Genomic DNA, 27,886 nt, shown 5'->3' with positions numbered 1-27,886 from the left:
AAGAAAATTAGGGTTCTTGGTTCTTCTTTCTGTCCGAAATTTTAGGTCCTAGATGGAGGCCGAATTGGCCTTATCTCAAAACATGAAAGTTGTAGGTAATGACATTGTAGAGGTGCCTACAAAATTTCAGGTCATTTGGAGTAGTGTAGAGTGAGATATGTCGATTTTACTGTTGCTGTTCTGGGTTGTTCAGAATGTGCGAACTGCGATTGAAATCGTCTGTTTTGACCGGAATTTCTTTGGTTTTGGATGTTGGTGTCTTCTGATGAAATGTAGCTTGATGTCTTAGCTACCTCATGCCTTTGGAATCAATGCATTTGGACCTGTATAGACTGAGTTGGACTGATTACAGCATAGTGTGATTTGTAAACCTGTAATTACGGTTCTGGTTTGGTATTCTGCATTTTTGACCTAGTTGTGATAGGATTCGGACTGGGTGGCCTTCTACATTGTTGTATCCCTGTCTTTCAGCTTCGATATGGTGGGTCTTACACCCTCATCTGATAAGCGTAGCGCACTTTGTGCCATTACCGCAAACTGACGTCCAAAACTATTTTTCTGGTTTTGAGCTTAACTTTCATTTCCGGAATTTTCCCTAGCTTGACTTGTACTCCTACTACTTGGAGCATGCTGAACTTGTTGTTGTGTGTGTACCTTTGGGACTGGCTGAGGATATAATGAAGCCATGATGGCTGGAAAAGTTAGCAAATTCAGGGGAAGTGCTGTCCGAACCTGGAAGAGATTTGTTTGCATTGAGTTTGTGATCTAAGACTTGGAATTGAGCAAGGCAATGTTATATGCTGGATGATTTCTGAGCCGTGGAGGTGAGTGACCTCAAACTATTTCTAAAAGTATTTATGAACCGTTTCTTGCATTATTTACTTTTGAACTGTTTCCAAATTTAATGTTGGAACTGTTTTCTTACATATCATGCGTGCTTGCATATCAGTGTCTTGTTATTATTGATTTTGCTTTCAATGATTGTTAAAACGAGTTTTCTAGGCGAGTGTGTACTTTATCGCACTCGACCTAAATAAATATGAAATTTTCAATGATTAATGATTAAATGCTACTTGCGCATGAATGTAAGCCTTCTGGGCTGAACTGGCCATTGCCCCTTGTTACCGGTCGTCTCGAGCCAGAAGCGGACTCGGTCGGGCGATTAGGGACTTGGGTGAACGTTTGGTATACTCGAGTATTACCTTGTAGGTTGGTGGAGCCTGGCCAAAAGCCAGGGACGGGGTGAATGAATGCACGAATGAAACTAAAAATGCAATGAAATGACAGGAGAACGAACGTATCCTTTTCATGAATGTTACTATCGCTTTCCATTGTAAATGTTTCTTGAATTATTGATACTCCATATTTAATGTTTTGTAAACGTTGTAATTGTTTCTAGACTTATCATTTGATTTACGACACTATTGAAATGAACGATTGTGAAACTGATTTGATAACTGATTTTACTGGTTACTCGCTGAGCTTCTAGCTCACCCCAAAATGTTTTATTCCCCTCCACAGGGCTCAAGGCGAATGAAGGGCTTGTAGTGTTTATTCATGGATTATTTCATGTATGGATTGAACTTGGATTTCCTTTTGTGTAATCATTCATATTGGGATTGTATTGAACGTTTAAGAACGTTTAGAATTGATTGGATGTGTAATAGTCTAGTTTTGGACTTCCTACTGTATACCAATTGTGATCAAGGATCAGAGTGGCGCTGCGGAAGCGTGGACGCTTCGCTTTTGATATGTAAATGTTGAAATATTTGATTTATATTGGAGATTTTATCTTGTATTTGTTTGAGGACTGTAGTGATCGACTGAGTCCCGGCGAGAGCTGGGCAGACGGCCCGTTGACCCCTCTGGTTCGCCTTAGGGGGAGGTGGGGCCGTTACAATTGGTATCAGAGCTTAGGTTTCAGATCTCTGTAGTGTATCCTAGACTTGAAGTTTAGGATGCCGGACTGTGGGTTTGATTTGACTCTTGAGAGATTTTTGCGGGATGTCTTGACTTGATTGGTACAAGATGGAATGTCGAGGACGACAGTCTTTTAAGGAGGGGAGATTGTGACGCCCCGAAAAAAAAATGAGTTTGAGAACCCGAAAATTTTCTAATTTTCTAGGATTTATTTTATTTAATCGCCCGCCTTTTCTACATTTTCTTTATTAGAAAAATTCCCCAGATAAAGTTTATGAGCAAAAATAGTTTTAAAATGATTTTTCTAGTATCGGTTAGTTTTTGAGTAATTAAAAGCGTATTTTGGACGTGGGACCCGCAAGTGCGGTAAATGCATTATATTTTTTACAACTTGTTGGAATTTTCTATTAAGTGATATTATTTTACAATGTGTTAAGATATTTGTATTGGAGAGACAAAAAGATAAGGTTTTAATCCTAAAAGTTACAAGTGTCACTTTCTTACTCAAGGGTGGACTTTGACCATTTTACTACCTTTACTAATTGATTAAAAACTTGACCCAAAATTTATCTTCTTCATAAGCTCCATGGCCGAACCTCTTGGAGACAAAAAGAGAGAAAAGCTTCCAATTTCTTCCTTCTATTTCTTGCCCAATCTCACAAACCAACCATTAAAACCGTGATTTGCTCCATAAAAACCTTTCTCTTGGTGGTATTAAGGTGTGTGGTGAAGTGGTTTGAGAAGCAAAGGTGCTAAGTTGGGTCTTTCCTTGGGTTTGCATGGTAAGTGACTAAGGAAGCTTTCCTTTGATCTTGATAATGTTCAATTAGTGATTGGTGGTGGTTGAATAAGTGATTTTATGGATGATTTCATGATTTTGGTTGAACTTAGTGAAGTTTTATATTGATATAGACAACCCTAGGGGAAGACCCTCCTAGAACCTCCCAACCTTGTAGTTATCAGAGTTGGATCTTTCCTCCCAACAGAAATTGAACTCGACTGTTCTCATGAACTCAAGACCTCTGACACACAAAGGTAATCAGCAACCTTAAGCAAATAAGGATGGATGAAGCGACACCACGATTAGGGAACAAGCTAATCGATAAAGTCTGATTTGAATCCTAAGCTATGAACTCAAGAATTCAAGAGTAAGTTCGGTTAAGAACTTGAAGGAAAATTCCTCACGATTTCTGGTTGTAATTAATATCCCTTTTTAATCTTACAAGAGATGCCTTTTTATAGGCTAAAACTAGGGCAAAATCCGGCCCACATAAACCTGGAAGGAATTCGGTCCGCACAAAGAGCTTAAAGAGCCAGCTCTTTAAGGCTTTCCGATAAGGCCCAATAAGTAATAAAATACTAAACGCCTAACAACTACTAAACTAGACAGTCTTAAAACAACTACCAACTAAGCTAACAAGTATGAGATCATTCCTTCGCTTCAAACGTACAAGTGAACAAAGTAACTTCATGGTCCATCGAATCTTCAAACCTAGCTTGCTCCTTGCTTGTATGGTGAATGATCAAGGCTCGTAAAGGTTCCTTCACCTTCTTGGTTCTTGATCTTGTCATCGGACCACCAATGTTGATCAAAGGGTCCTTGACCCAAGGTTGGAGTTGTTGTGCGCCCGTATCCTTATCATTCCCTCTTTCCTCGAAAAGATTCGTCCTCGAATCTTCAAAGTCTGTATCAAAGTCAAAAGGGATAGGTCAGACACATTAAAAGATGCGCTTATGCCATACTCACTTGGAAGTTCCAATTTGTAGGCATTGTCGTTGATCCTCTCTAGTACACGAAAAGGTCCATCTCCTCTCGGATGTAACTTGGTCCGACGAGATGCAGGAAACCTTTCCTTCCGCATGTGCACCCAGACCCAATCACCGGGTTCGAATACAACACGTTTTCTACCCTTATTCGCATGTTGTGCATATTGCACATTTTTCTTCTCAATTTGAGCTCGAACTCTCTCATGCAAGGTCCGAACAGCCTCTACCTTTTTGACACCATCTGCGCTTAAACACTCATCAACAGGAATAGGTGATAAATCTAGAGGGGTTAGCGGCTGAAACCCATAAACAATTTCAAAAGGAGAATGATTAGTAGTAGAATGAGTGGTTCGGTTATATGCAAACTCAGCGATAGGCAAACATTCTTCCCACTTCTTCAAGTTCTTTTGAACAATGGCTCGAAGTAAAGCACCAAGGGTTCGATTGGTTACCTCAGTCTGACCATCCGTTTGGGAATGACTAGAAGTAGAAAACAGCAACTTAGTTCCCAACTTTCCCCAAAGTGATTTCCAGAAATAGCTTAAGAATTTCACATCCCTATCACTTACAATAGTACGCGGTACGCCATGCAATCTAACCACATCCTTGAAGAATAAATCAGCAACATGGCGCGCATCATTTGTTTTCCTACAAGGGATAAAATGAGCCATTTTAGAAAATCTATCCACGACAACAAAGATACTATCCATACCTCTAGAAGATCTTGGTAAACCAAGCACAAAATCCATGGATAAGTCTGTCCAAGGAGCATGAGGTACGGGTAGAGGACTATACAATCCATGAGGGTTACTCCTTGACTTTGCCTGCTTGCACTTTAAACACTTATCACAAATGTTAGCAATGTCACGCCTCATTTTAGGCCAATAAAAATGTTCATGCAAAATGTAAAGAGTTTTATCAATACCGAAATGTCCCATCAACCCTCCACCATGAGCTTCTCTAACAAGTAATTCCCTAAGCGAACAATTGGGAATACATAGGCGATTTTCTTTGAACAAGAAACCTTCATGCCTATAGTACTTTTGAAATGCAGCATGTTCACAAGCTTGAAACACATTAGAAAAATCGTCATCATGTGCATACATGTTTTTAATGTGCTCAAAACCAAGTAGCTTAGTGCTCATGTTAGTAATCAAAGTATACCTCCTAGACAATGCATCCGCAACGACATTATCTTTCCCCTTCTTATACTTAATGATGTACGGAAAGGAATCAATAAATGCAATCCACTTCGCATGTCTTTTATGCAACTTTCCCTGACCCTTAAGGAATTTAATTGATTCATAATCAGTATGTATCACAAATTCCTTAGGCATAAGATAATGCTGCCACACTTCAAGAGCACGCACAACAGCATACAATTCTTTATCATAAGTAGGGTAATTAAGAGCTCCCCCACTCAACTTTTCACTGAAATATGCCAAGGGTCTATGATTTTGATGTAAGACAGCCCCTATGCCGATCCCACTAGCATCACATTCGACTTCAAACGTCACATCAAAATTAGGCAAAGCAAGAATAGGTGCTGAAGTTAACAAATCCTTAAGCCTATTAAATGACTCTTCTTGCTCTTTTCCCCATTGAAACCCCACATTCTTTTTAATTGTCTCATTCAAAGGTGCTGCAATAGTACTAAAGTCTTTAACAAATCTCCTATAGAAACTTGCAAGACCATGAAAAGACCTTACTTGACACACATTGGTTGGAGTCGGCCACTCTAAGATGGCTTTTACCTTGGCGGGATCAACACATATGCCATTTGCACCAACAATATATCCAAGAAAATTAACTTCAGAAGTGCAGAAGACACATTTTTCCATGTTAGCAAACAACCTATTTTCACGCAAGGCACTTAAAACAAGTCGCAAATGCTCAACATGTTCATCTAAAGACTTGCTAAAGATCAATATATCATCAAAATAAACAACAACAAACTTCCCAAGAAAATGCCTTAAAACATGGTTCATTAACCTCATGAAAGTACTTGGAGCGTTTGTTAAGCCGAAAGGCATCACAAGCCACTCATAAAGACCATACTTTGTTTTGAAAGCAGTTTTCCATTCGTCTCCTTCCTTTATCCTTATTTGATGATAACCAGATCTTAAGTCAATTTTAGTGAAAATGATTGCCCCATGCAATTCTTCTAACATATCATCTAACCTAGGAATAGGATGACGATACTTAACAGTAATTTTATTAATTGCACGACAATCTGTACACATTCTCCAAGTTCCTTCTTTCTTAGGCACTAAAATGACTGGAACTGCACAAGGACTAAGAGATTCACGTACCTGGTCCTTTTCAAGGAGGGAATCGACTTGCCTTTGAATTTCCTTTGTTTCCTCCGGATTTGCTCTATAGGCTGGTCGATTTGGGAGAATTGCTCCAGGAACAAAGTCGATTTGATGTTCGATACCTCGAATTGGGGGTAATCCTTCTGGTAGTTCCTCCTGAAACACATCCTTGAATTCCTGCAAAAGAGAGTAGATTGCACTAGGAAGAGAATCGGTTATGCCTAGTGTGTAAAAAGAAGAATAATCAGCTTCCCTGTACAGAAGTACTATGAGAAGACTTTGTGCATTCAAAGCCCTACCTACCTCACGCACACTTGCATAGAAGCTCTTTTTGTTCACTTTCAAGCTCTCAGCCTCACTAAGTTTTTTTCCACTCGAATTTTCTTTTTCACTCAACTCGGCCTCTACTTTCTTTTTTTCCTCATCCTCAGGCACATTCGGCTTTTTCTTTGCCTCTCTCAGTTGCCTTTTCTCTCGCTCTTTTCTTAGATGCAATTGTTCCTCATACACTTGTGTAGGTGTCAAGGGTGAAAGAGTGATCTTGAGGTTGTCCATAATGAACTTATACTTATTAGTGAGTCCAATATGATCAGCCTGCCGATCATACTCCCACGGACGCCCTAACAAGACATGACTAGCTTGCATAGGAATTACATCACATAAAACTTGGTCCTTGTATCGACCAATAGAAAAAGCGATTAAAGCTTGTTTGGTCACCTTGACTTTCCCCCCATCATTTAACCAAGATAGTCTATAGGGTTTAGGGTGGTAAGTCCATGGAAGGTGCTTTTGCTCGACAAAGTCAGCAGCTACGCAATTAGTACAAGAGCCACTATCAATGATCATGAGACATACCTCATCTCCAATTTTACATCTCGTATGAAAAATGTTGGTCCGTTGGAGATCATCTTCTTGAGCTTGTGCATTTAGCACTCTCATAGTCACCATAGTTCGAGCCACGGGGTCCTCTTCTATTTCAACCAGGTCAGCATCCTTCCCCTCTTCTTCAAGTGGTGGCATGTCCGCATATTCCTCCTCTCCTTCGCTTTGCCACATTCCCTCTTCATTCATATACATGATGCTTCGGTTAGGGCATTGAGCCATGAGGTGGCCAATTCCCTTGCATTTGAAACATGCCTTTGGCTGGTTGGTAGACGTATTTGGCCTTGGAAGAGGTGGTCGCGGGGTTGGTTTAGAGGGAGTTGCACTCGGATGGAACGGTTGCTCCATTCGCCTGTTTTCCCTTTCTTTATTGCCTTGCCTTGGCCAAGCATTGGATGTTGGCAATTGATACCAACTGATATAGGCAACCCTAGGGGAAGACCCTCCTAGAACCTCCCAACCTTGTAATTATCAGAGTTGGATCTTTTCTCCCAACAGAAATTGAACTCGATTGTTCTCATGAACTCAAGACCTCTGACACACAAAGGTAATCAGCAACCTTAAGCAAATAAGGATGGATGAAGCGACACCACGATTAGGGAACAAGCTAATCGATAAAGTCTGATTTGAATCCTAAGCCATGAACTCAAGAATTCAAGAGTAAGTTCGATTAAGAACTTGAAGGAAAATTCCTCACGATTTCTGGTTGTAGTAATCTGTCTTTCGCTCATACAATAGGTGCCTTTTTATAGGCTAAAACTAGGGAAAATCCGGCCCACATAAACCTGGAAGAAATTCGGTCAGCATAAAGAGCTTAAAGAGCCAGCTCTTTAAGGCTTTCCGATAAGGCCCAATAAGTAATAAAATACTCAACGCCTAACAACTACTAAACTAGACAGTTTTAAAACAACTACTAACTAAGCTAACAAGTATGAGATCATTCTTTCACTTTAAACTTACAAGTGAACAAGGTAACTTCATGATCCATCAAATTTTCAAACTTAGTTTGCTCCTTGCTTGTATGGTGAATGATCAAGGCTTATAAATCTTCCTTCACCCTCTTGGATCTTGATCTTGTCATCGGACTGCCAATGTGGACCAAAGGATCCTTGACCCAAGGTTGAAGTTGTTGCGCACCCATATCTGCATCATTAATGATAAGGATACGGGCGCACAACAACTCCAACCTTGGGTCAAGGACCCTTTGATCAACATTGGTGGTCCGATGACAATATCAAGAACCAAGAAGGTGAAGGAAGCTTTACGAGCCTTGATCATTCACCATACAAGCAAGGAGCAAGCTAGGTTTGAAGATTCGATGGACCATGAAGTTACTTTGTTCACTTGTACGTTTGAAGCGAAGGAATGATCTCATACTTGTTAGCTTAGTTGGTAGTTGTTTTAAGACTGTCTAGTTTAGTAGTTGTTAGGCGTTTAGTATTTTATTACTTATTGGGCCTTATCGGAAAGCCTTAAAGAGCTGGCTCTTTAAGCTCTTTGTGCGGACCGAATTCCTTCCAGGTTTATGTGGGCCGGATTTTGCCCTAGTTTTAGCCTATAAAAAGGCATCTCTTGTAAGATTAAAAAGGGAGATTAATTACAACCAGAAATCGTGAGGAATTTTCCTTCAAGTTCTTAACCGAACTTACTCTTGAATTCTTGAGTTCATAGCTTAGGATTCAAATCAGACTTTATCGATTAGCTTGTTCCCTAATCGTGGTGTCGCTTCATCCATCCTTATTTGCTTAAGGTTGCTGATTACCTTTGTGTGTCAGAGGTCTTGAGTTCATGAGAACAGTCGAGTTCAATTTCTGTTGGGAGGAAAGATCCAACTCTGATAACTACAAGGTTGGGAGGTTCTAGGAGGGTCTTCCCCTAGGGTTGCCTATATCATATATTTAATTAGGATTTTTCTGTTCTCATATGATTGTTATTATGTGGTTATGTATGATGATTGGAAATGATGTGTAATGATGCTAGAAGGTGGAAAAAGTGGAAGATTGCAAGCAAATTCTGTTTTGGAAGAAATCTGGAAAATTAGGGTTCTTGGTTCTTCTTTCTGTCCGAAATTTTAGGTCCTAGATGGAGGCCGAATTGGCCTTAGCTCAAAACATGAAAGTTGTAGGGAATGACATTTTAGAGGTGCCTACAAAATTTCAGGTCATTTGGAGTAGTGTAAAGTGAGATATGTCGATTTTACTGTTGCTGTTCTGGATTGATCAGAATGTGGGAACTACGATTGAAATCGTCTGTTTTGACTGGAATTGCTTTGGTTTTGGATGTTGGTGTCTTCTGATGAAATGTAACTTTATGTCTTAGCTACCTCATGCCTTTGGAATCAATGCATTTGGACCTGTATAGACTGAGTTGGACTGATTACAGCATAGTGTGATTTGTAAACCTGTAATAACGGTTCTGGTTTGGTATTCTGCATTTTTGACCTAGTTGTGCTAGGATTTGGACTGGGTGGCCTTCTACATTGTTGTAGCCTTGTCTTTTAGCTTCGAGATGGTGGGTCTTACACCCTCATCCGATAAGCGTAGCGCATTTTGTGCCATTACCGCAAAGTGACGTCCAAAACTGTTTTTCTGGTTTTGAGCTTAACTTTCATTTCCGGACTTTTCCCTAGCTTGACTTGTACTCCTACTACTTGGAGCTTGCTGAACTTGTTGTTGTGTGTGTACCTTTGGGACTGGCTGAGGATATAATGAAGCCATGATGGCTGGAAAAGTTAGCAAATTCAGGGGAAGTGCTGTCCGAACCTGGAAGAGATTTGTTTGCATTGAGTTTGTGATCTAAGACTTGGAATTGAGCAAGGCAATGTTATATGCTGGATGATTTCTGAGCCGTAGAGGTGAGTGACCTCAAACTATTTCTAAAAGTATTTATGAACCGTTTCTTGCATTATTTACTTTTGAACTGTTTCCAAATTTAATGTTGGAACTGTTTTCTTACATATCATGCGTGCTTACATATGAGTGTCTTGTTATTATTGATTTTGCTTTCAATGATTGTTAAAACGAGTTTTCTAGGCGAGTGTGTACTTTATCGCACTCGACCTAAATAAATATGAAATTTTCAATGATTAATGATTAAATGCTACTTGCGCATGAATGTAAGTCTTTTGGGCTGAACTGGCCATTGCCCCTTGTTACCGGTCGTCTCGAGCCAGAAGCGGACTTGGTCGGGCGATTAGGGACTTGGGTGAACGTTTGGTATACTCGAGTATTACCTTGTAGGTTGGTGGAGCCTGGCCAAAAGCCAGGGACGGGGTGAATGAATGCACGAATGAAACTAAAAATGCAATGAAATGACAGGAGAACGAACGTATCCTTTTCATGAATGTTACTATCGCTTTCCATTGTAAATGTTTCTTGAATTATTGATACTCCATATTTAATGTTTTGTAAACGTTGTAATTGTTTCTAGACTTATCATTTGATTTACGACACTATTGAAATGAACGATTGTGAAACTGATTTGATAACTGATTTTACTGGTTACTCGCTGAGCTTCTAGCTCACCCCAAAATGTTTTATTCCCCTCCACAGGGCTCAAGGCGAATGAAGGGCTTGTAGTGTTTATTCATGGATTATTTCATGTATGGATTGAACTTGGATTTCCTTTTGTGTAATCATTAATATTGGGATTGTATTGAACGTTTAAGAACGTTTAGAATTGATTGAATGTGTAATAGTCTAGTTTTGGACTTCCTACTGTATACCAATTGTGATCAAGGATCAGAGTGGCGCTGCGGAAGCGTGGACGCTTCTCTTTTGATATGTAAATGTTGGAATATTTGATTTATATTGGAGATTTTATCTTGTATTTGTTTGAGGACTGTAGTGATCGACTGAGTCCCGGCGAGAGATGGGCAGACGGCCCGTTGACCCCTCTGGTTCGCCTTAGGGGGAGGTGGGGCCGTTACAGCATAGACAGAAGCTAAGGAGAGTAAAGTGCAATTTTTAGAAACCGTTTCATGCATGCAACGAGGACTGAAGCCTTCATTACTTCTGCAATTTTCGTATGAAGCTTTCTGCAACTTTAAGCTTTCAAAATGCAGATTTCATTCAAGACTTCAAACAAAATTCAGCAAAGGCCATCACTCAACACCACCTAATAGCTAGACACTATGATTAACGCAATCCAATCATGAACACTAAACCATTAAAAATCAAATGAAGACAAGTAAAGAACCGAATAGAGGAAGTGTACAGCGGCAGAAAAACAAAATCAGCTATCATTTTTCTGCAACATCATTTCATTTCACCAAAGTGCCAACGTAGCTAGACATCAAAAGTTTGTATCAAGAAAAGACTGGTGTATCTTGGTTACTTAGCCAAATGTGATCACCTGAACATAATGTTTAACCACATTCAAAACACAAACGAAACTGGAGCTCGTGACTCATAAAAATTGTAGCAGAAATACACAAATAGATGGAGCTTTCCTCCAATCTACTGGGTTTGCAAAGCAAGTTTTCCTTGTCTGTCCATGAGTGAAATCTCTACCAAACGTCAAGCATTGGTCTTTAAGCAATGAAAACATGACAAGGCGACCATCAAGCATGCAACTTTTTCTATGACTCCGGGAGTTCAACAGACACAAATTTCCTTTTTATTCAATCACTTAACACTTCACCCAATCAAAACTAGAAACGAAAGGCTCAGAACACAGGTTTTTCTTTGCATTTTCGAGACAAAACCATGACATACAAAGATTCCAGAAGATCGTGTATGCTTGGGAACAGAGAATTGGAATGGACACTCTCATAGTTTACCAGCCAAATGATGAATGATTACAGACTTGCTTCAGGCTAATCGAAAACGTCAGAAAACAAGACAAAACGCAAGTTCCAATATATTTAAGATCCTAAATACGAGAGCTCGAGACAGGAAGGAAGGGGACATCCAGCAAACTTTCGGGCACCAAATGCAACAATATGACTGGAATGTGTACTAAACTTGGACCCAACGTCGCAGCCGACCATCACATAAAACAAACGTCAATCAAAACGCAACTTCAGCCACCATGAAGTAAAAACAACAAAAATGAAGCTCGAAACAAAGGATAATCAGGAACATCAGTATCACAACCCTTTCAAATCCATATCTGCAATTTTTCAACACAATCCCCAAAGCCATAAAAATCCAATCTTTGGGCCCATCAGGAAATCACAGAAGAAGAAACCGCAGATGACATCCAATTTATTTTTGTATGAAGGAGAGGAAGCACGAAAGCTAACAAGTTATATAAAATACACAAGTTCTAAACATAGCCACTGGAGTCATAACTTATCCACCCGATCATGCCCAGCATACAATCATTAAGATCTGGTGTCACGACCCCACCTCCCCCTAAGGCGTACCAGAGGGTTCGGCGGGCCGCCTGCCCAGCTCTCGCCGGGACTCAGTCGTTCACTACAATCCTCAAATGAATTACAAAATATAAATATCAAATATACATCAAAGGTTCCCAAACTTTACATATCAAAAGCGAAGCGTCCACGCTTCCGCAGTGCCACTCTGATCCTTGATCACAATTAGTACACAGGAGGAAGTCCAAAACTAGACTATTACACATCCAATCAATTCTAAACGTTCAATACAATCCCAATATGAATGATTACACAAAAGGAAATCCAAGTTCAATCCATACGTGAGATAATCCATGAATAAGCACTACAAGCCCTTCCTTCGCCTTGAGCCCTGTGGAGGGGAATAAAACATTTTTGGGGTGAGCTAGAACCTCAGCGAGTAACCAGCAAAATCATTAAGCAAATATATTTCACAATGTTGCATTTCGATGATTTCGATGATGTCATGATTCAGAGATCAAATGTCCGTTTAGCGCTCTCGTGAGCCGGTGAAATCATAGCACTTGAACACCCAACGCTCAAATATTTCATTTAACATTAACTCACGAACTCACGAAAGTGGGAGCAACATCGGTGCTCCAGATAACCATGAACATGAACCATAAATAAGGTGGAGACGTTGGTGTCCAGCACAAGACTTTCCCAGAACTCATTGAAGCCAAAATCATATCATGAATTCACATGCAAGCACGCATGAGATGCAATCGAGTAAATAATGCAAGAAACATTTCACAAGTACTTTGGAAATAGTTTAGGGTCACTCACCTCCATGGCTCAGAAATCATCCATCAAATATCATTGCCTTGCTCACATCCAAGTCTTAAGTCACAAACTCAATGCAATCAAGTCATTTCAAAGTTCGGACAGCACTTCCCCTGAATTTGTTAACTTTTCCAGCCATCATGGCTTCATTACTTCCTCAAATCAGTCCCAAAGGTACACACACAACAACAAGTTCATCCAATAGCCATTCAGCAAGCTCCAAGTAGTACTAGTACAAGTCAAGCTAGGGAAAAGTCCGGAAATGAAAGTTAAGCTCAAAACCAGAAAAATAGTTTTGACGTCATTTTACGGTAATGGCACAACTTGCACTACGATTATCGGATGAGGGTGTAAGACCCACCATCTCGAAGCTAAGAACCAGGGCTACAACAATACAGAAGGTCACTCAGTCCAAATCCTAGCACAACTAGGTCAAAAATGCAGAATACCAAACCAGAACCGTAATTACAGGTTTACAAATCACACTATGCTGTAATTAGTCCAACTCAGTCTACACAGGTCCAAATGCATTGATTCCAAGGGCATATGATAGATAAGACATCAAGCTACATTTCATCAGAAGACACCAACATCTAAATCCAAAGCAATTCCAGTCAAAACAGACGATTACAATCGCAGTTCGCACATTCTGATCACCCAGAACAGCAACAGTAAAAATGACATATCTCACTCTACACTACTCCAAATGACCTGAAATGTTATAGGCACCTCAAACAAATCAATACCTACAACTTTCATGTTTTAAGCAAAGGCCAATTCGGCCTATAACCATATGATCCAAAACCGGACAGAAAAGGGGGTTATGAAACCCTAACTTTTCACAATTCAATCCAAACCCAAAATTGGTTGCAATTTCCTATCATATGCACCTACTAGAGCCATTACCCCACATTACCAACCATCATAAACAACCACAACATCAAGATCACATTAAACCAGAAAATTCCTCAAAAAAATAAAAAACTTCACCAATTCATTCCAAACCAAGAAATAAACCACAATTTCCAACACTATAGCCACCATTAGGCACAAATTGAACATCATTAGGTCTAAGAGGAAGTATAAACATCACTTACCTAGTAAACAAGAGAGAGGAAGTTGTAGAACACCTAAGCTTCTCCAAAAACTTCACCAAACAACTCACTAGCACCTAATGGAAGGATTTTATGGAGTAGAAACTAGTTTAGGCAAGTGGTTTGGTTGATTTGAGCTAGTTGGGAGCTTGAAAATTGAAGAAAGTTTCTTCCTTCTTGAGCTTAAGAGGGCCGGCCACCAAGGAGCAAGAAATGGTGAATTTTGAGGTAATTTTAAGATATTTAACCAATTAGTCAAAAGGTCAAAAACAAGAATAGTAAATCTTAAAGCACCACCAACCATATAATGACACTTGGCGTCACTTAAAACGCATTCCTATCCTTCTTTCCCCCTCTCACATCAATCACTTCACATTCTCTACTTATTTCTTAACACCCGATAAATTTTACACAGTATCCGAAACTTAACCTTATTGGCCGAATTTTTCCGAACTTTTCGCACTAGTGGGTCCCACGTCCAAAATACGCTTTTAATTTCTCAAAAACTAACCGATACTAGAAAAATCATTTTAAAACTATTTTTGCTGATAAACTTTATCTGGGGAATTTTTCTAATCAAGAAAATGTAGAAAAGGCGGGCATTAAAAAAATAAACCCTAGAAAATTAGAAAATTTCCGGGTTCTCAAACTCTTTTTTTTTTTTTTTTCGGGGCGTCACAATCTCCCCTCCTTAAAAGAATGTCGTCCTCGACATTCTATCTTGTACCAATCAAGTCAAGACATCCCGCAAAAATCACTAATATTGCAAACCAAACCCACAGTCCGGCATCCTAAACTTCAAGCCTAGGATACACTACAGAGATCTGAAGCCTAAGCTCTGATACCAACTGTCACGACCCCACCTCCCCCTAAGGCGTACCAGAGGGTTCGGCGGGCCGCCTGCCCAGCTCTCGCCGGGACTCAGTCGTTCACTACAATCCTCAAATGAATTACAAAATATAAATATCAAATATACATCAAAGGTTCCCAAACTTTACATATCAAAAGCGAAGCGTCCACGCTTCCGCAGCGCCACTCTGATCCTTGATCACAATCGGTACACAGGAGGAAGTCCAAAACTAGACTATTACACATCCAATCAATTCTAAACGTTCAATACAATCCCAATATGAATGATTACACGAAAGGAAATCTAAGTTCAATCCATACATGAGATAATCCATGAATAAGCACTACAAGCCCTTCCTTCGCCTTGAGCCCTGTGGAGGGGAATAAAACATTTTTGGGGTGAGCTAGAAGCTCAGCGAGTAACCAGCAAAATCATTAAGCAAATATATTTCACAATGTTGCATTTCGATGATTTCGATGATGTCATGATTCAGAGATCAAATGTCCGTTTAGTGCTCTCGTGAGCCGGTGAAATCATAGCACTTGAACACCCAACGCTCAAATATTTCATTTAACATTAACTCACGAACTCACGAAAGTGGGAGCAACATCGGTGCTCCAGATAACCATGAACATGAACCATAAACAAGGTGGAGACGTTGGTGTCCAGCACAAGACTTTCCCAGAACTCATTGAAGCCAAAATCATATCATGAATTCACATGCAAGCACGCATGAGATGCAATCGAGTAAATAATGCAAGAAACATTTCACAAGTACATTGGAAATAGTTTAGGGTCACTCACCTCCATGGCTCAGAAATCATCCATCAAATATCATTGCCTTGCTCACATCCAAGTCTTAAGTCACAAACTCAATGCAATCAAGTCCTTTCAAAGTTCGGACAGCACTTCCCCTGAATTTGTTAACTTTTCCAGCCATCATGGCTTCATTACTTCCTCAAATCAGTCCCAAAGGTACACACACAACAACAAGTTCATCCAATAGCCATTCAGCAAGCTCCAAGTAGTACTAGTACAAGTCAAGCTAGGGAAAAGTCCGGAAATGAAAGTTAAGCTCAAAACCAGAAAAACAGTTTTGACGTCATTTTGCGGTAATGGCACAACTTGTACTACGATTATCGGATGAGGGTGTAAGACCCACCATCTCGAAGCTAAGAACCAGGGCTACAACAATGCAGAAGGTCACTCAGTCCAAATCCTAGCACAACTAGGTCAAAAATGCAGAATACCAAACCAGAACCGTAATTGCAGGTTTACAAATCACACTATGCTGTAATTAGTCCAACTCAGTCTACATAGGTCCAAATGCATTGATTCCAAAGGCATATGATAGATAAGACATCAAGCTACATTTCATCAGAAGACACCAACATCTAAATCCAAAGCAATTCCAGTCAAAACAGACGATTACAATCGCAGTTCGCACATTCTGATCACCCAGAACAGCAACAGTAAAACCGACATATCTCACTCTACACTACTCCAAATGTCCTGAAATGTTACAGGCACCTCAAAAAAATCAATACCTACAACTTTCATGTTTTAAGCAAAGGCCAATTCGGCCTATAACCATATGATCCAAAACCGGACAGAAAAGGGGGTTATGAAACCCTAACTTTTCACAATTCAATCCAAACCCAAAATTGGTTGCAATTTCCTATCATATGCACCTACTAGAGCCATTACCCCACATTACCAACCATCATAAACAACCACAACATCAAGATCACATTAAACCAGAAAATTCCTCAAAAAAATAAAAAACTTCACCAATTCATTCCAAACCAAGAAATAAACCACAATTTCCAACACTATAGCCACCATTAGGCACAAATTGAACATCATTAGGTCTAAGAGGAAGTATAAACATCACTTACCTAGTAAACAAGAGAGAGGAAGTTGTAGAACACCTAAGCTTCTCCAAAAACTTCACCAAACAACTCACTAGCACCTAATGGAAGGATTTTATGGAGTAGAAACTAGTTTAGGCAAGTGGTTTGGTTGATTTGAGCTAGTTGGGAGCTTGAAAATTGAAGAAAGTTTCTTCCTTCTTGAGCTTAAGAGGGCCGGCCACCAAGGAGCAAGAAATGGTGAATTTTGAGGTAATTTTAAGATATTTAACCAATTAGTCAAAAGGTCAAAAACAAGAATAGTAAATCTTAAAGCACCACCAACCATATAATGACACTTGGCGTCACTTAAAACGCATTCCTATCCTTCTTTCCCCCTCTCACATCAATCACTTCACATTCTCTACTTATTTCTTAACACCCGATAAATTTTACACAGTATCCGAAACTTAACCTTATTGGCCGAATTTTTCCGAACTTTTCGCACTAGTGGGTCCCACGTCCAAAATACGCTTTTAATTTCTCAAAAACTAACCGATACTAGAAAAATCATTTTAAAACTATTTTTGCTGATAAACTTTATCTGGGGAATTTTTCTAATCAAGAAAATGTAGAAAAGGCGGGCATTAAAAAAATAAACCCTAGAAAATTAGAAAATTTCCGGGTTCTCAAACTCTTTTTTTTTTTTTTTTCGGGGCGTCACAATCTCCCCTCCTTAAAAGAATGTCGTCCTCGACATTCTATCTTGTACCAATCAAGTCAAGACATCCCGCAAAAATCACTAATATTGCAAACCAAACCCACAGTCCGGCATCCTAAACTTCAAGCCTAGGATACACTACAGAGATCTGAAGCCTAAGCTCTGATACCAACTGTCACGACCCCACCTCCCCCTAAGGCGTACCAGAGGGTTCGGCGGGCCGCCTGCCCAGCTCTCGCCGGGACTCAGTCGTTCACTACAATCCTCAAATGAATTACAAAATATAAATATCAAATATACATCAAAGGTTCCCAAACTTTACATATCAAAAGCGAAGCGTCCACGCTTCCGCAGCGCCACTCTGATCCTTGATCACAATCGGTACACAGGAGGAAGTCCAAAACTAGACTATTACACATCCAATCAATTCTAAACGTTCAATACAATCCCAATATGAATGATTACACAAAAGGAAATCTAAGTTCAATCCATACATGAGATAATCCATGAATAAGCACTACAAGCCCTTCCTTCGCCTTGAGCCCTGTGGAGGGGAATAAAACATTTTTGGGGTGAGCTAGAAGCTCAGCGAGTAACCAGCAAAATCATTAAGCAAATATATTTCACAATGTTGCATTTCGATGATTTCGATGATGTCATGATTCAGAGATCAAATGTCCGTTTAGTGCTCTCGTGAGCCGGTGAAATCATAGCACTTGAACACCCAACGCTCAAATATTTCATTTAACATTAACTCACGAACTCACGAAAGTGGGAGCAACATCGGTGCTCCAGATAACCATGAACATGAACCATAAACAAGGTGGAGACGTTGGTGTCCAGCACAAGACTTTCCCAGAACTCATTGAAGCCAAAATCATATCATGAATTCACATGCAAGCACGCATGAGATGCAATCGAGTAAATAATGCAAGAAACATTTCACAAGTACTTTGGAAATAGTTTAGGGTCACTCACCTCCATGGCTCAGAAATCATCCATCAAATATCATTGCCTTGCTCACATCCAAGTCTTAAGTCACAAACTCAATGCAATCAAGTCCTTTCAAAGTTCGGACAGCACTTCCCCTGAATTTGTTAACTTTTCCAGCCATCATGGCTTCATTACTTCCTCAAATCAGTCCCAAAGGTACACACACAACAACAAGTTCATCCAATAGCCATTCAGCAAGCTCCAAGTAGTACTAGTACAAGTCAAGCTAGGGAAAAGTCCGGAAATGAAAGTTAAGCTCAAAACCAGAAAAACAGTTTTGACGTCATTTTGCGGTAATGGCACAACTTGCACTACGATTATCGGATGAGGGTGTAAGACCCACCATCTCGAAGCTAAGAACCAGGGCTACAACAATGCAGAAGGTCACTCAGTCCAAATCCTAGCACAACTAGGTCAAAAATGCAGAATACCAAACCAGAACCGTAATTGCAGGTTTACAAATCACACTATGCTGTAATTAGTCCAACTCAGTCTACACAGGTCCAAATGCATTGATTCCAAAGGCATATGATAGATAAGACATCAAGCTACATTTCATCAGAAGACACCAACATCTAAATCCAAAGCAATTCCAGTCAAAACAGACGATTACAATCGCAGTTCGCACATTCTGATCACCCAGAACAGCAACAGTAAAACCGACATATCTCACTCTACACTACTCCAAATGTCCTGAAATGTTACAGGCACCTCAAAAAAATCAATACCTACAACTTTCATGTTTTAAGCAAAGGCCAATTCGGCCTATAACCATATGATCCAAAACCGGACAGAAAAGGGGGTTATGAAACCCTAACTTTTCACAATTCAATCCAAACCCAAAATTGGTTGCAATTTCCTATCATATGCACCTACTAGAGCCATTACCCCACATTACCAACCATCATAAACAACCACAACATCAAGATCACATTAAACCAGAAAATTCCTCAAAAAAATAAAAAACTTCACCAATTCATTCCAAACCAAGAAATAAACCACAATTTCCAACACTATAGCCACCATTAGGCACAAATTGAACATCATTAGGTGTAAGAGGAAGTATAAACATCACTTACCTAGTAAACAAGAGAGAGGAAGTTGTAGAACACCTAAGCTTCTCCAAAAACTTCACCAAACAACTCACTAGCACCTAATGGAAGGATTTTATGGAGTAGAAACTAGTTTAGGCAAGTGGTTTGGTTGATTTGAGCTAGTTGGGAGCTTGAAAATTGAAGAAAGTTTCTTCCTTCTTGAGCTTAAGAGGGCCGGCCACCAAGGAGCAAGAAATGGTGAATTTTGAGGTAATTTTAAGATATTTAACCAATTAGTCAAAAGGTCAAAAACAAGAATAGTAAATCTTAAAGCACCACCAACCATATAATGACACTTGGCGTCACTTAAAATGCATTCCTATCCTTCTTTCCCCCTCTCACATCAATCACTTCACATTCTCTACTTATTTCTTAACACCCGATAAATTTTACACAGTATCCGAAACTTAACCTTATTGGCCGAATTTTTCCGAACTTTTCGCACTAGTGGGTCCCACGTCCAAAATACGCTTTTAATTTCTCAAAAACTAACCGATACTAGAAAAATCATTTTAAAACTATTTTTGCTCATAAACTTTATCTGGGGAATTTTTCTAATCAAGAAAATGTAGAAAAGGCGGGCATTAAAAAAATAAACCCTAGAAAATTAGAAAATTTCCGGGTTCTCAAACTCTTTTTTTTTTTTTTTTCGGGGCGTCACAATCTCCCCTCCTTAAAAGAATGTCGTCCTCGACATTCTATCTTGTACCAATCAAGTCAAGACATCCCGCAAAAATCACTAATATTGCAAACCAAACCCACAGTCCGGCATCCTAAACTTCAAGCCTAGGATACACTACAGAGATCTGAAGCCTAAGCTCTGATACCAACTGTCACGACCCCACCTCCCCCTAAGGCGTACCAGAGGGTTCGGCGGGCCGCCTGCCCAGCTCTCGCCGGGACTCAGTCGTTCACTACAATCCTCAAATGAATTACAAAATATAAATATCAAATATACATCAAAGGTTCCCAAACTTTACATATCAAAAGCGAAGCGTCCACGCTTCCGCAGCGCCACTCTGATCCTTGATCACAATCGGTACACAGGAGGAAGTCCAAAACTAGACTATTACACATCCAATCAATTCGAAACGTTCAATACAATCCCAATATGAATGATTACACAAAAGGAAATCTAAGTTCAATCCATACATGAGATAATCCATGAATAAGCACTACAAGCCCTTCCTTCGCCTTGAGCCCTGTGGAGGGGAATAAAACATTTTTGGGGTGAGCTAGAAGCTCAGCGAGTAACCAGCAAAATCATTAAGCAAATATATTTCACAATGTTGCATTTCGATGATTTCGATGATGTCATGATTCAGAGATCAAATGTCCGTTTAGTGCTCTCGTGAGCCGGTGAAATCATAGCACTTGAACACCCAACGCTCAAATATTTCATTTAACATTAACTCACGAACTCACGAAAGTGGGAGCAACATCGGTGCTCCAGATAACCATGAACATGAACCATAAACAAGGTGGAGACGTTGGTGTCCAGCACAAGACTTTCCCAGAACTCATTGAAGCCAAAATCATATCATGAATTCACATGCAAGCACGCATGAGATGCAATCGAGTAAATAATGCAAGAAACATTTCACAAGTACTTTGGAAATAGTTTAGGGTCACTCACCTCCATGGCTCAGAAATCATCCATCAAATATCATTGCCTTGCTCACATCCAAGTCTTAAGTCACAAACTCAATGCAATCAAGTCCTTTCAAAGTTCGGACAGCACTTCCCCTGAATTTGTTAACTTTTCCAGCCATCATGGCTTCATTACTTCCTCAAATCAGTCCCAAAGGTACACACACAACAACAAGTTCATCCAATAGCCATTCAGCAAGCTCCAAGTAGTACTAGTACAAGTCAAGCTAGGGAAAAGTCCGGAAATGAAAGTTAAGCTCAAAACCAGAAAAACAGTTTTGACGTCATTTTGCGGTAATGGCACAACTTGCACTACGATTATCGGATGAGGGTGTAAGACCCACCATCTCGAAGCTAAGAACCAGGGCTACAACAATGCAGAAGGTCACTCAGTCCAAATCCTAGCACAACTAGGTCAAAAATGCAGAATACCAAACCAGAACCGTAATTGCAGGTTTACAAATCACACTATGCTGTAATTAGTCCAACTCAGTCTACACAGGTCCAAATGCATTGATTCCAAAGGCATATGATAGATAAGACATCAAGCTACATTTCATCAGAAGACACCAACATCTAAATCCAAAGCAATTCCAGTCAAAACAGACGATTACAATCGCAGTTCGCACATTCTGATCACCCAGAACAGCAACAGTAAAACCGACATATCTCACTCTACACTACTCCAAATGTCCTGAAATGTTACAGGCACCTCAAAAAAATCAATACCTACAACTTTCATGTTTTAAGCAAAGGCCAATTCGGCCTATAACCATATGATCCAAAACCGGACAGAAAAGGGGGTTATGAAACCCTAACTTTTCACAATTCAATCCAAACCCAAAATTGGTTGCAATTTCCTATCATATGCACCTACTAGAGCCATTACCCCACATTACCAACCATCATAAACAACCACAACATCAAGATCACATTAAACCAGAAAATTCCTCAAAAAAATAAAAAACTTCACCAATTCATTCCAAACCAAGAAATAAACCACAATTTCCAACACTATAGCCACCATTAGGCACAAATTGAACATCATTAGGTGTAAGAGGAAGTATAAACATCACTTACCTAGTAAACAAGAGAGAGGAAGTTGTAGAACACCTAAGCTTCTCCAAAAACTTCACCAAACAACTCACTAGCACCTAATGGAAGGATTTTATGGAGTAGAAACTAGTTTAGGCAAGTGGTTTGGTTGATTTGAGCTAGTTGGGAGCTTGAAAATTGAAGAAAGTTTCTTCCTTCTTGAGCTTAAGAGGGCCGGCCACCAAGGAGCAAGAAATGGTGAATTTTGAGGTAATTTTAAGATATTTAACCAATTAGTCAAAAGGTCAAAAACAAGAATAGTAAATCTTAAAGCACCACCAACCATATAATGACACTTGGCGTCACTTAAAATGCATTCCTATCCTTCTTTCCCCCTCTCACATCAATCACTTCACATTCTCTACTTATTTCTTAACACCCGATAAATTTTACACAGTATCCGAAACTTAACCTTATTGGCCGAATTTTTCCGAACTTTTCGCACTAGTGGGTCCCACGTCCAAAATACGCTTTTAATTTCTCAAAAACTAACCGATACTAGAAAAATCATTTTAAAACTATTTTTGCTCATAAACTTTATCTGGGGAATTTTTCTAATCAAGAAAATGTAGAAAAGGCGGGCATTAAAAAAATAAACCCTAGAAAATTAGAAAATTTCCGGGTTCTCAAACTCTTTTTTTTTTTTTTTTTCGGGGCGTCACAATCTCCCCTCCTTAAAAGAATGTCGTCCTCGACATTCTATCTTGTACCAATCAAGTCAAGACATCCCGCAAAAATCACTAATATTGCAAACCAAACCCACAGTCCGGCATCCTAAACTTCAAGCCTAGGATACACTACAGAGATCTGAAGCCTAAGCTCTGATACCAACTGTCACGACCCCACCTCCCCCTAAGGCGTACCAGAGGGTTCGGCGGGCCGCCTGCCCAGCTCTCGCCGGGACTCAGTCGTTCACTACAATCCTCAAATGAATTACAAAATATAAATATCAAATATACATCAAAGGTTCCCAAACTTTACATATCAAAAGCGAAGCGTCCACGCTTCCGCAGCGCCACTCTGATCCTTGATCACAATCGGTACACAGGAGGAAGTCCAAAACTAGACTATTACACATCCAATCAATTCGAAACGTTCAATACAATCCCAATATGAATGATTACACAAAAGGAAATCTAAGTTCAATCCATACATGAGATAATCCATGAATAAGCACTACAAGCCCTTCCTTCGCCTTGAGCCCTGTGGAGGGGAATAAAACATTTTTGGGGTGAGCTAGAAGCTCAGCGAGTAACCAGCAAAATCATTAAGCAAATATATTTCACAATGTTGCATTTCGATGATTTCGATGATGTCATGATTCAGAGATCAAATGTCCGTTTAGTGCTCTCGTGAGCCGGTGAAATCATAGCACTTGAACACCCAACGCTCAAATATTTCATTTAACATTAACTCACGAACTCACGAAAGTGGGAGCAACATCGGTGCTCCAGATAACCATGAACATGAACCATAAACAAGGTGGAGACGTTGGTGTCCAGCACAAGACTTTCCCAGAACTCATTGAAGCCAAAATCATATCATGAATTCACATGCAAGCACGCATGAGATGCAATCGAGTAAATAATGCAAGAAACATTTCACAAGTACTTTGGAAATAGTTTAGGGTCACTCACCTCCATGGCTCAGAAATCATCCATCAAATATCATTGCCTTGCTCACATCCAAGTCTTAAGTCACAAACTCAATGCAATCAAGTCCTTTCAAAGTTCGGACAGCACTTCCCCTGAATTTGTTAACTTTTCCAGCCATCATGGCTTCATTACTTCCTCAAATCAGTCCCAAAGGTACACACACAACAACAAGTTCATCCAATAGCCATTCAGCAAGCTCCAAGTAGTACTAGTACAAGTCAAGCTAGGGAAAAGTCCGGAAATGAAAGTTAAGCTCAAAACCAGAAAAACAGTTTTGACGTCATTTTGCGGTAATGGCACAACTTGCACTACGATTATCGGATGAGGGTGTAAGACCCACCATCTCGAAGCTAAGAACCAGGGCTACAACAATGCAGAAGGTCACTCAGTCCAAATCCTAGCACAACTAGGTCAAAAATGCAGAATACCAAACCAGAACCGTAATTGCAGGTTTACAAATCACACTATGCTGTAATTAGTCCAACTCAGTCTACACAGGTCCAAATGCATTGATTCCAAAGGCATATGATAGATAAGACATCAAGCTACATTTCATCAGAAGACACCAACATCTAAATCCAAAGCAATTCCAGTCAAAACAGACGATTACAATCGCAGTTCGCACATTCTGATCACCCAGAACAGCAACAGTAAAACCGACATATCTCACTCTACACTACTCCAAATGTCCTGAAATGTTACAGGCACCTCAAAAAAATCAATACCTACAACTTTCATGTTTTAAGCAAAGGCCAATTCGGCCTATAACCATATGATCCAAAACCGGACAGAAAAGGGGGTTATGAAACCCTAACTTTTCACAATTCAATCCAAACCCAAAATTGGTTGCAATTTCCTATCATATGCACCTACTAGAGCCATTACCCCACATTACCAACCATCATAAACAACCACAACATCAAGATCACATTAAACCAGAAAATTCCTCAAAAAAATAAAAAACTTCACCAATTCATTCCAAACCAAGAAATAAACCACAATTTCCAACACTATAGCCACCATTAGGCACAAATTGAACATCATTAGGTGTAAGAGGAAGTATAAACATCACTTACCTAGTAAACAAGAGAGAGGAAGTTGTAGAACACCTAAGCTTCTCCAAAAACTTCACCAAACAACTCACTAGCACCTAATGGAAGGATTTTATGGAGTAGAAACTAGTTTAGGCAAGTGGTTTGGTTGATTTGAGCTAGTTGGGAGCTTGAAAATTGAAGAAAGTTTCTTCCTTCTTGAGCTTAAGAGGGCCGGCCACCAAGGAGCAAGAAATGGTGAATTTTGAGGTAATTTTAAGATATTTAACCAATTAGTCAAAAGGTCAAAAACAAGAATAGTAAATCTTAAAGCACCACCAACCATATAATGACACTTGGCGTCACTTAAAATGCATTCCTATCCTTCTTTCCCCCTCTCACATCAATCACTTCACATTCTCTACTTATTTCTTAACACCCGATAAATTTTACACAGTATCCGAAACTTAACCTTATTGGCCGAATTTTTCCGAACTTTTCGCACTAGTGGGTCCCACGTCCAAAATACGCTTTTAATTTCTCAAAAACTAACCGATACTAGAAAAATCATTTTAAAACTATTTTTGCTCATAAACTTTATCTGGGGAATTTTTCTAATCAAGAAAATGTAGAAAAGGCGGGCATTAAAAAAATAAACCCTAGAAAATTAGAAAATTTCCGGGTTCTCAAACTCTTTTTTTTTTTTTTTTTTCGGGGCGTCACAATCTCCCCTCCTTAAAAGAATGTCGTCCTCGACATTCTATCTTGTACCAATCAAGTCAAGACATCCCGCAAAAATCACTAATATTGCAAACCAAACCCACAGTCCGGCATCCTAAACTTCAAGCCTAGGATACACTACAGAGATCTGAAGCCTAAGCTCTGATACCAACTGTCACGACCCCACCTCCCCCTAAGGCGTACCAGAGGGTTCGGCGGGCCGCCTGCCCAGCTCTCGCCGGGACTCAGTCGTTCACTACAATCCTCAAATGAATTACAAAATATAAATATCAAATATACATCAAAGGTTCCCAAACTTTACATATCAAAAGCGAAGCGTCCACGCTTCCGCAGCGCCACTCTGATCCTTGATCACAATCGGTACACAGGAGGAAGTCCAAAACTAGACTATTACACATCCAATCAATTCGAAACGTTCAATACAATCCCAATATGAATGATTACACAAAAGGAAATCTAAGTTCAATCCATACATGAGATAATCCATGAATAAGCACTACAAGCCCTTCCTTCGCCTTGAGCCCTGTGGAGGGGAATAAAACATTTTTGGGGTGAGCTAGAAGCTCAGCGAGTAACCAGCAAAATCATTAAGCAAATATATTTCACAATGTTGCATTTCGATGATTTCGATGATGTCATGATTCAGAGATCAAATGTCCGTTTAGTGCTCTCGTGAGCCGGTGAAATCATAGCACTTGAACACCCAACGCTCAAATATTTCATTTAACATTAACTCACGAACTCACGAAAGTGGGAGCAACATCGGTGCTCCAGATAACCATGAACATGAACCATAAACAAGGTGGAGACGTTGGTGTCCAGCACAAGACTTTCCCAGAACTCATTGAAGCCAAAATCATATCATGAATTCACATGCAAGCACGCATGAGATGCAATCGAGTAAATAATGCAAGAAACATTTCACAAGTACTTTGGAAATAGTTTAGGGTCACTCACCTCCATGGCTCAGAAATCATCCATCAAATATCATTGCCTTGCTCACATCCAAGTCTTAAGTCACAAACTCAATGCAATCAAGTCCTTTCAAAGTTCGGACAGCACTTCCCCTGAATTTGTTAACTTTTCCAGCCATCATGGCTTCATTACTTCCTCAAATCAGTCCCAAAGGTACACACACAACAACAAGTTCATCCAATAGCCATTCAGCAAGCTCCAAGTAGTACTAGTACAAGTCAAGCTAGGGAAAAGTCCGGAAATGAAAGTTAAGCTCAAAACCAGAAAAACAGTTTTGACGTCATTTTGCGGTAATGGCACAACTTGCACTACGATTATCGGATGAGGGTGTAAGACCCACCATCTCGAAGCTAAGAACCAGGGCTACAACAATGCAGAAGGTCACTCAGTCCAAATCCTAGCACAACTAGGTCAAAAATGCAGAATACCAAACCAGAACCGTAATTGCAGGTTTACAAATCACACTATGCTGTAATTAGTCCAACTCAGTCTACACAGGTCCAAATGCATTGATTCCAAAGGCATATGATAGATAAGACATCAAGCTACATTTCATCAGAAGACACCAACATCTAAATCCAAAGCAATTCCAGTCAAAACAGACGATTACAATCGCAGTTCGCACATTCTGATCACCCAGAACAGCAACAGTAAAACCGACATATCTCACTCTACACTACTCCAAATGTCCTGAAATGTTACAGGCACCTCAAACAAATCAATACCTACAACTTTCATGTTTTAAGCAAAGGCCAATTCGGCCTATAACCATATGATCCAAAACCGGACAGAAAAGGGGGTTATGAAACCCTAACTTTTCACAATTCAATCCAAACCCAAAATTGGTTGCAATTTCCTATCATATGCACCTACTAGAGCCATTACCCCACATTACCAACCATCATAAACAACCACAACATCAAGATCACATTAAACCAGAAAATTCCTCAAAAAAATAAAAAACTTCACCAATTCATTCCAAACCAAGAAATAAACCACAATTTCCAACACTATAGCCACCATTAGGCACAAATTGAACATCATTAGGTCTAAGAGGAAGTATAAACATCACTTACCTAGTAAACAAGAGAGAGGAAGTTGTAGAACACCTAAG

The sequence above is a fragment of the Coffea arabica genome, chromosome 8e (genome assembly GCF_036785885.1).
Source record: "Coffea arabica cultivar ET-39 chromosome 8e, Coffea Arabica ET-39 HiFi, whole genome shotgun sequence".
Lineage (NCBI taxonomy): Eukaryota > Viridiplantae > Streptophyta > Magnoliopsida > Gentianales > Rubiaceae > Coffea > Coffea arabica.
The sequence above is the reverse complement of the archived record's forward strand: the minus strand, read 5'-3'. Positions refer to the sequence as shown.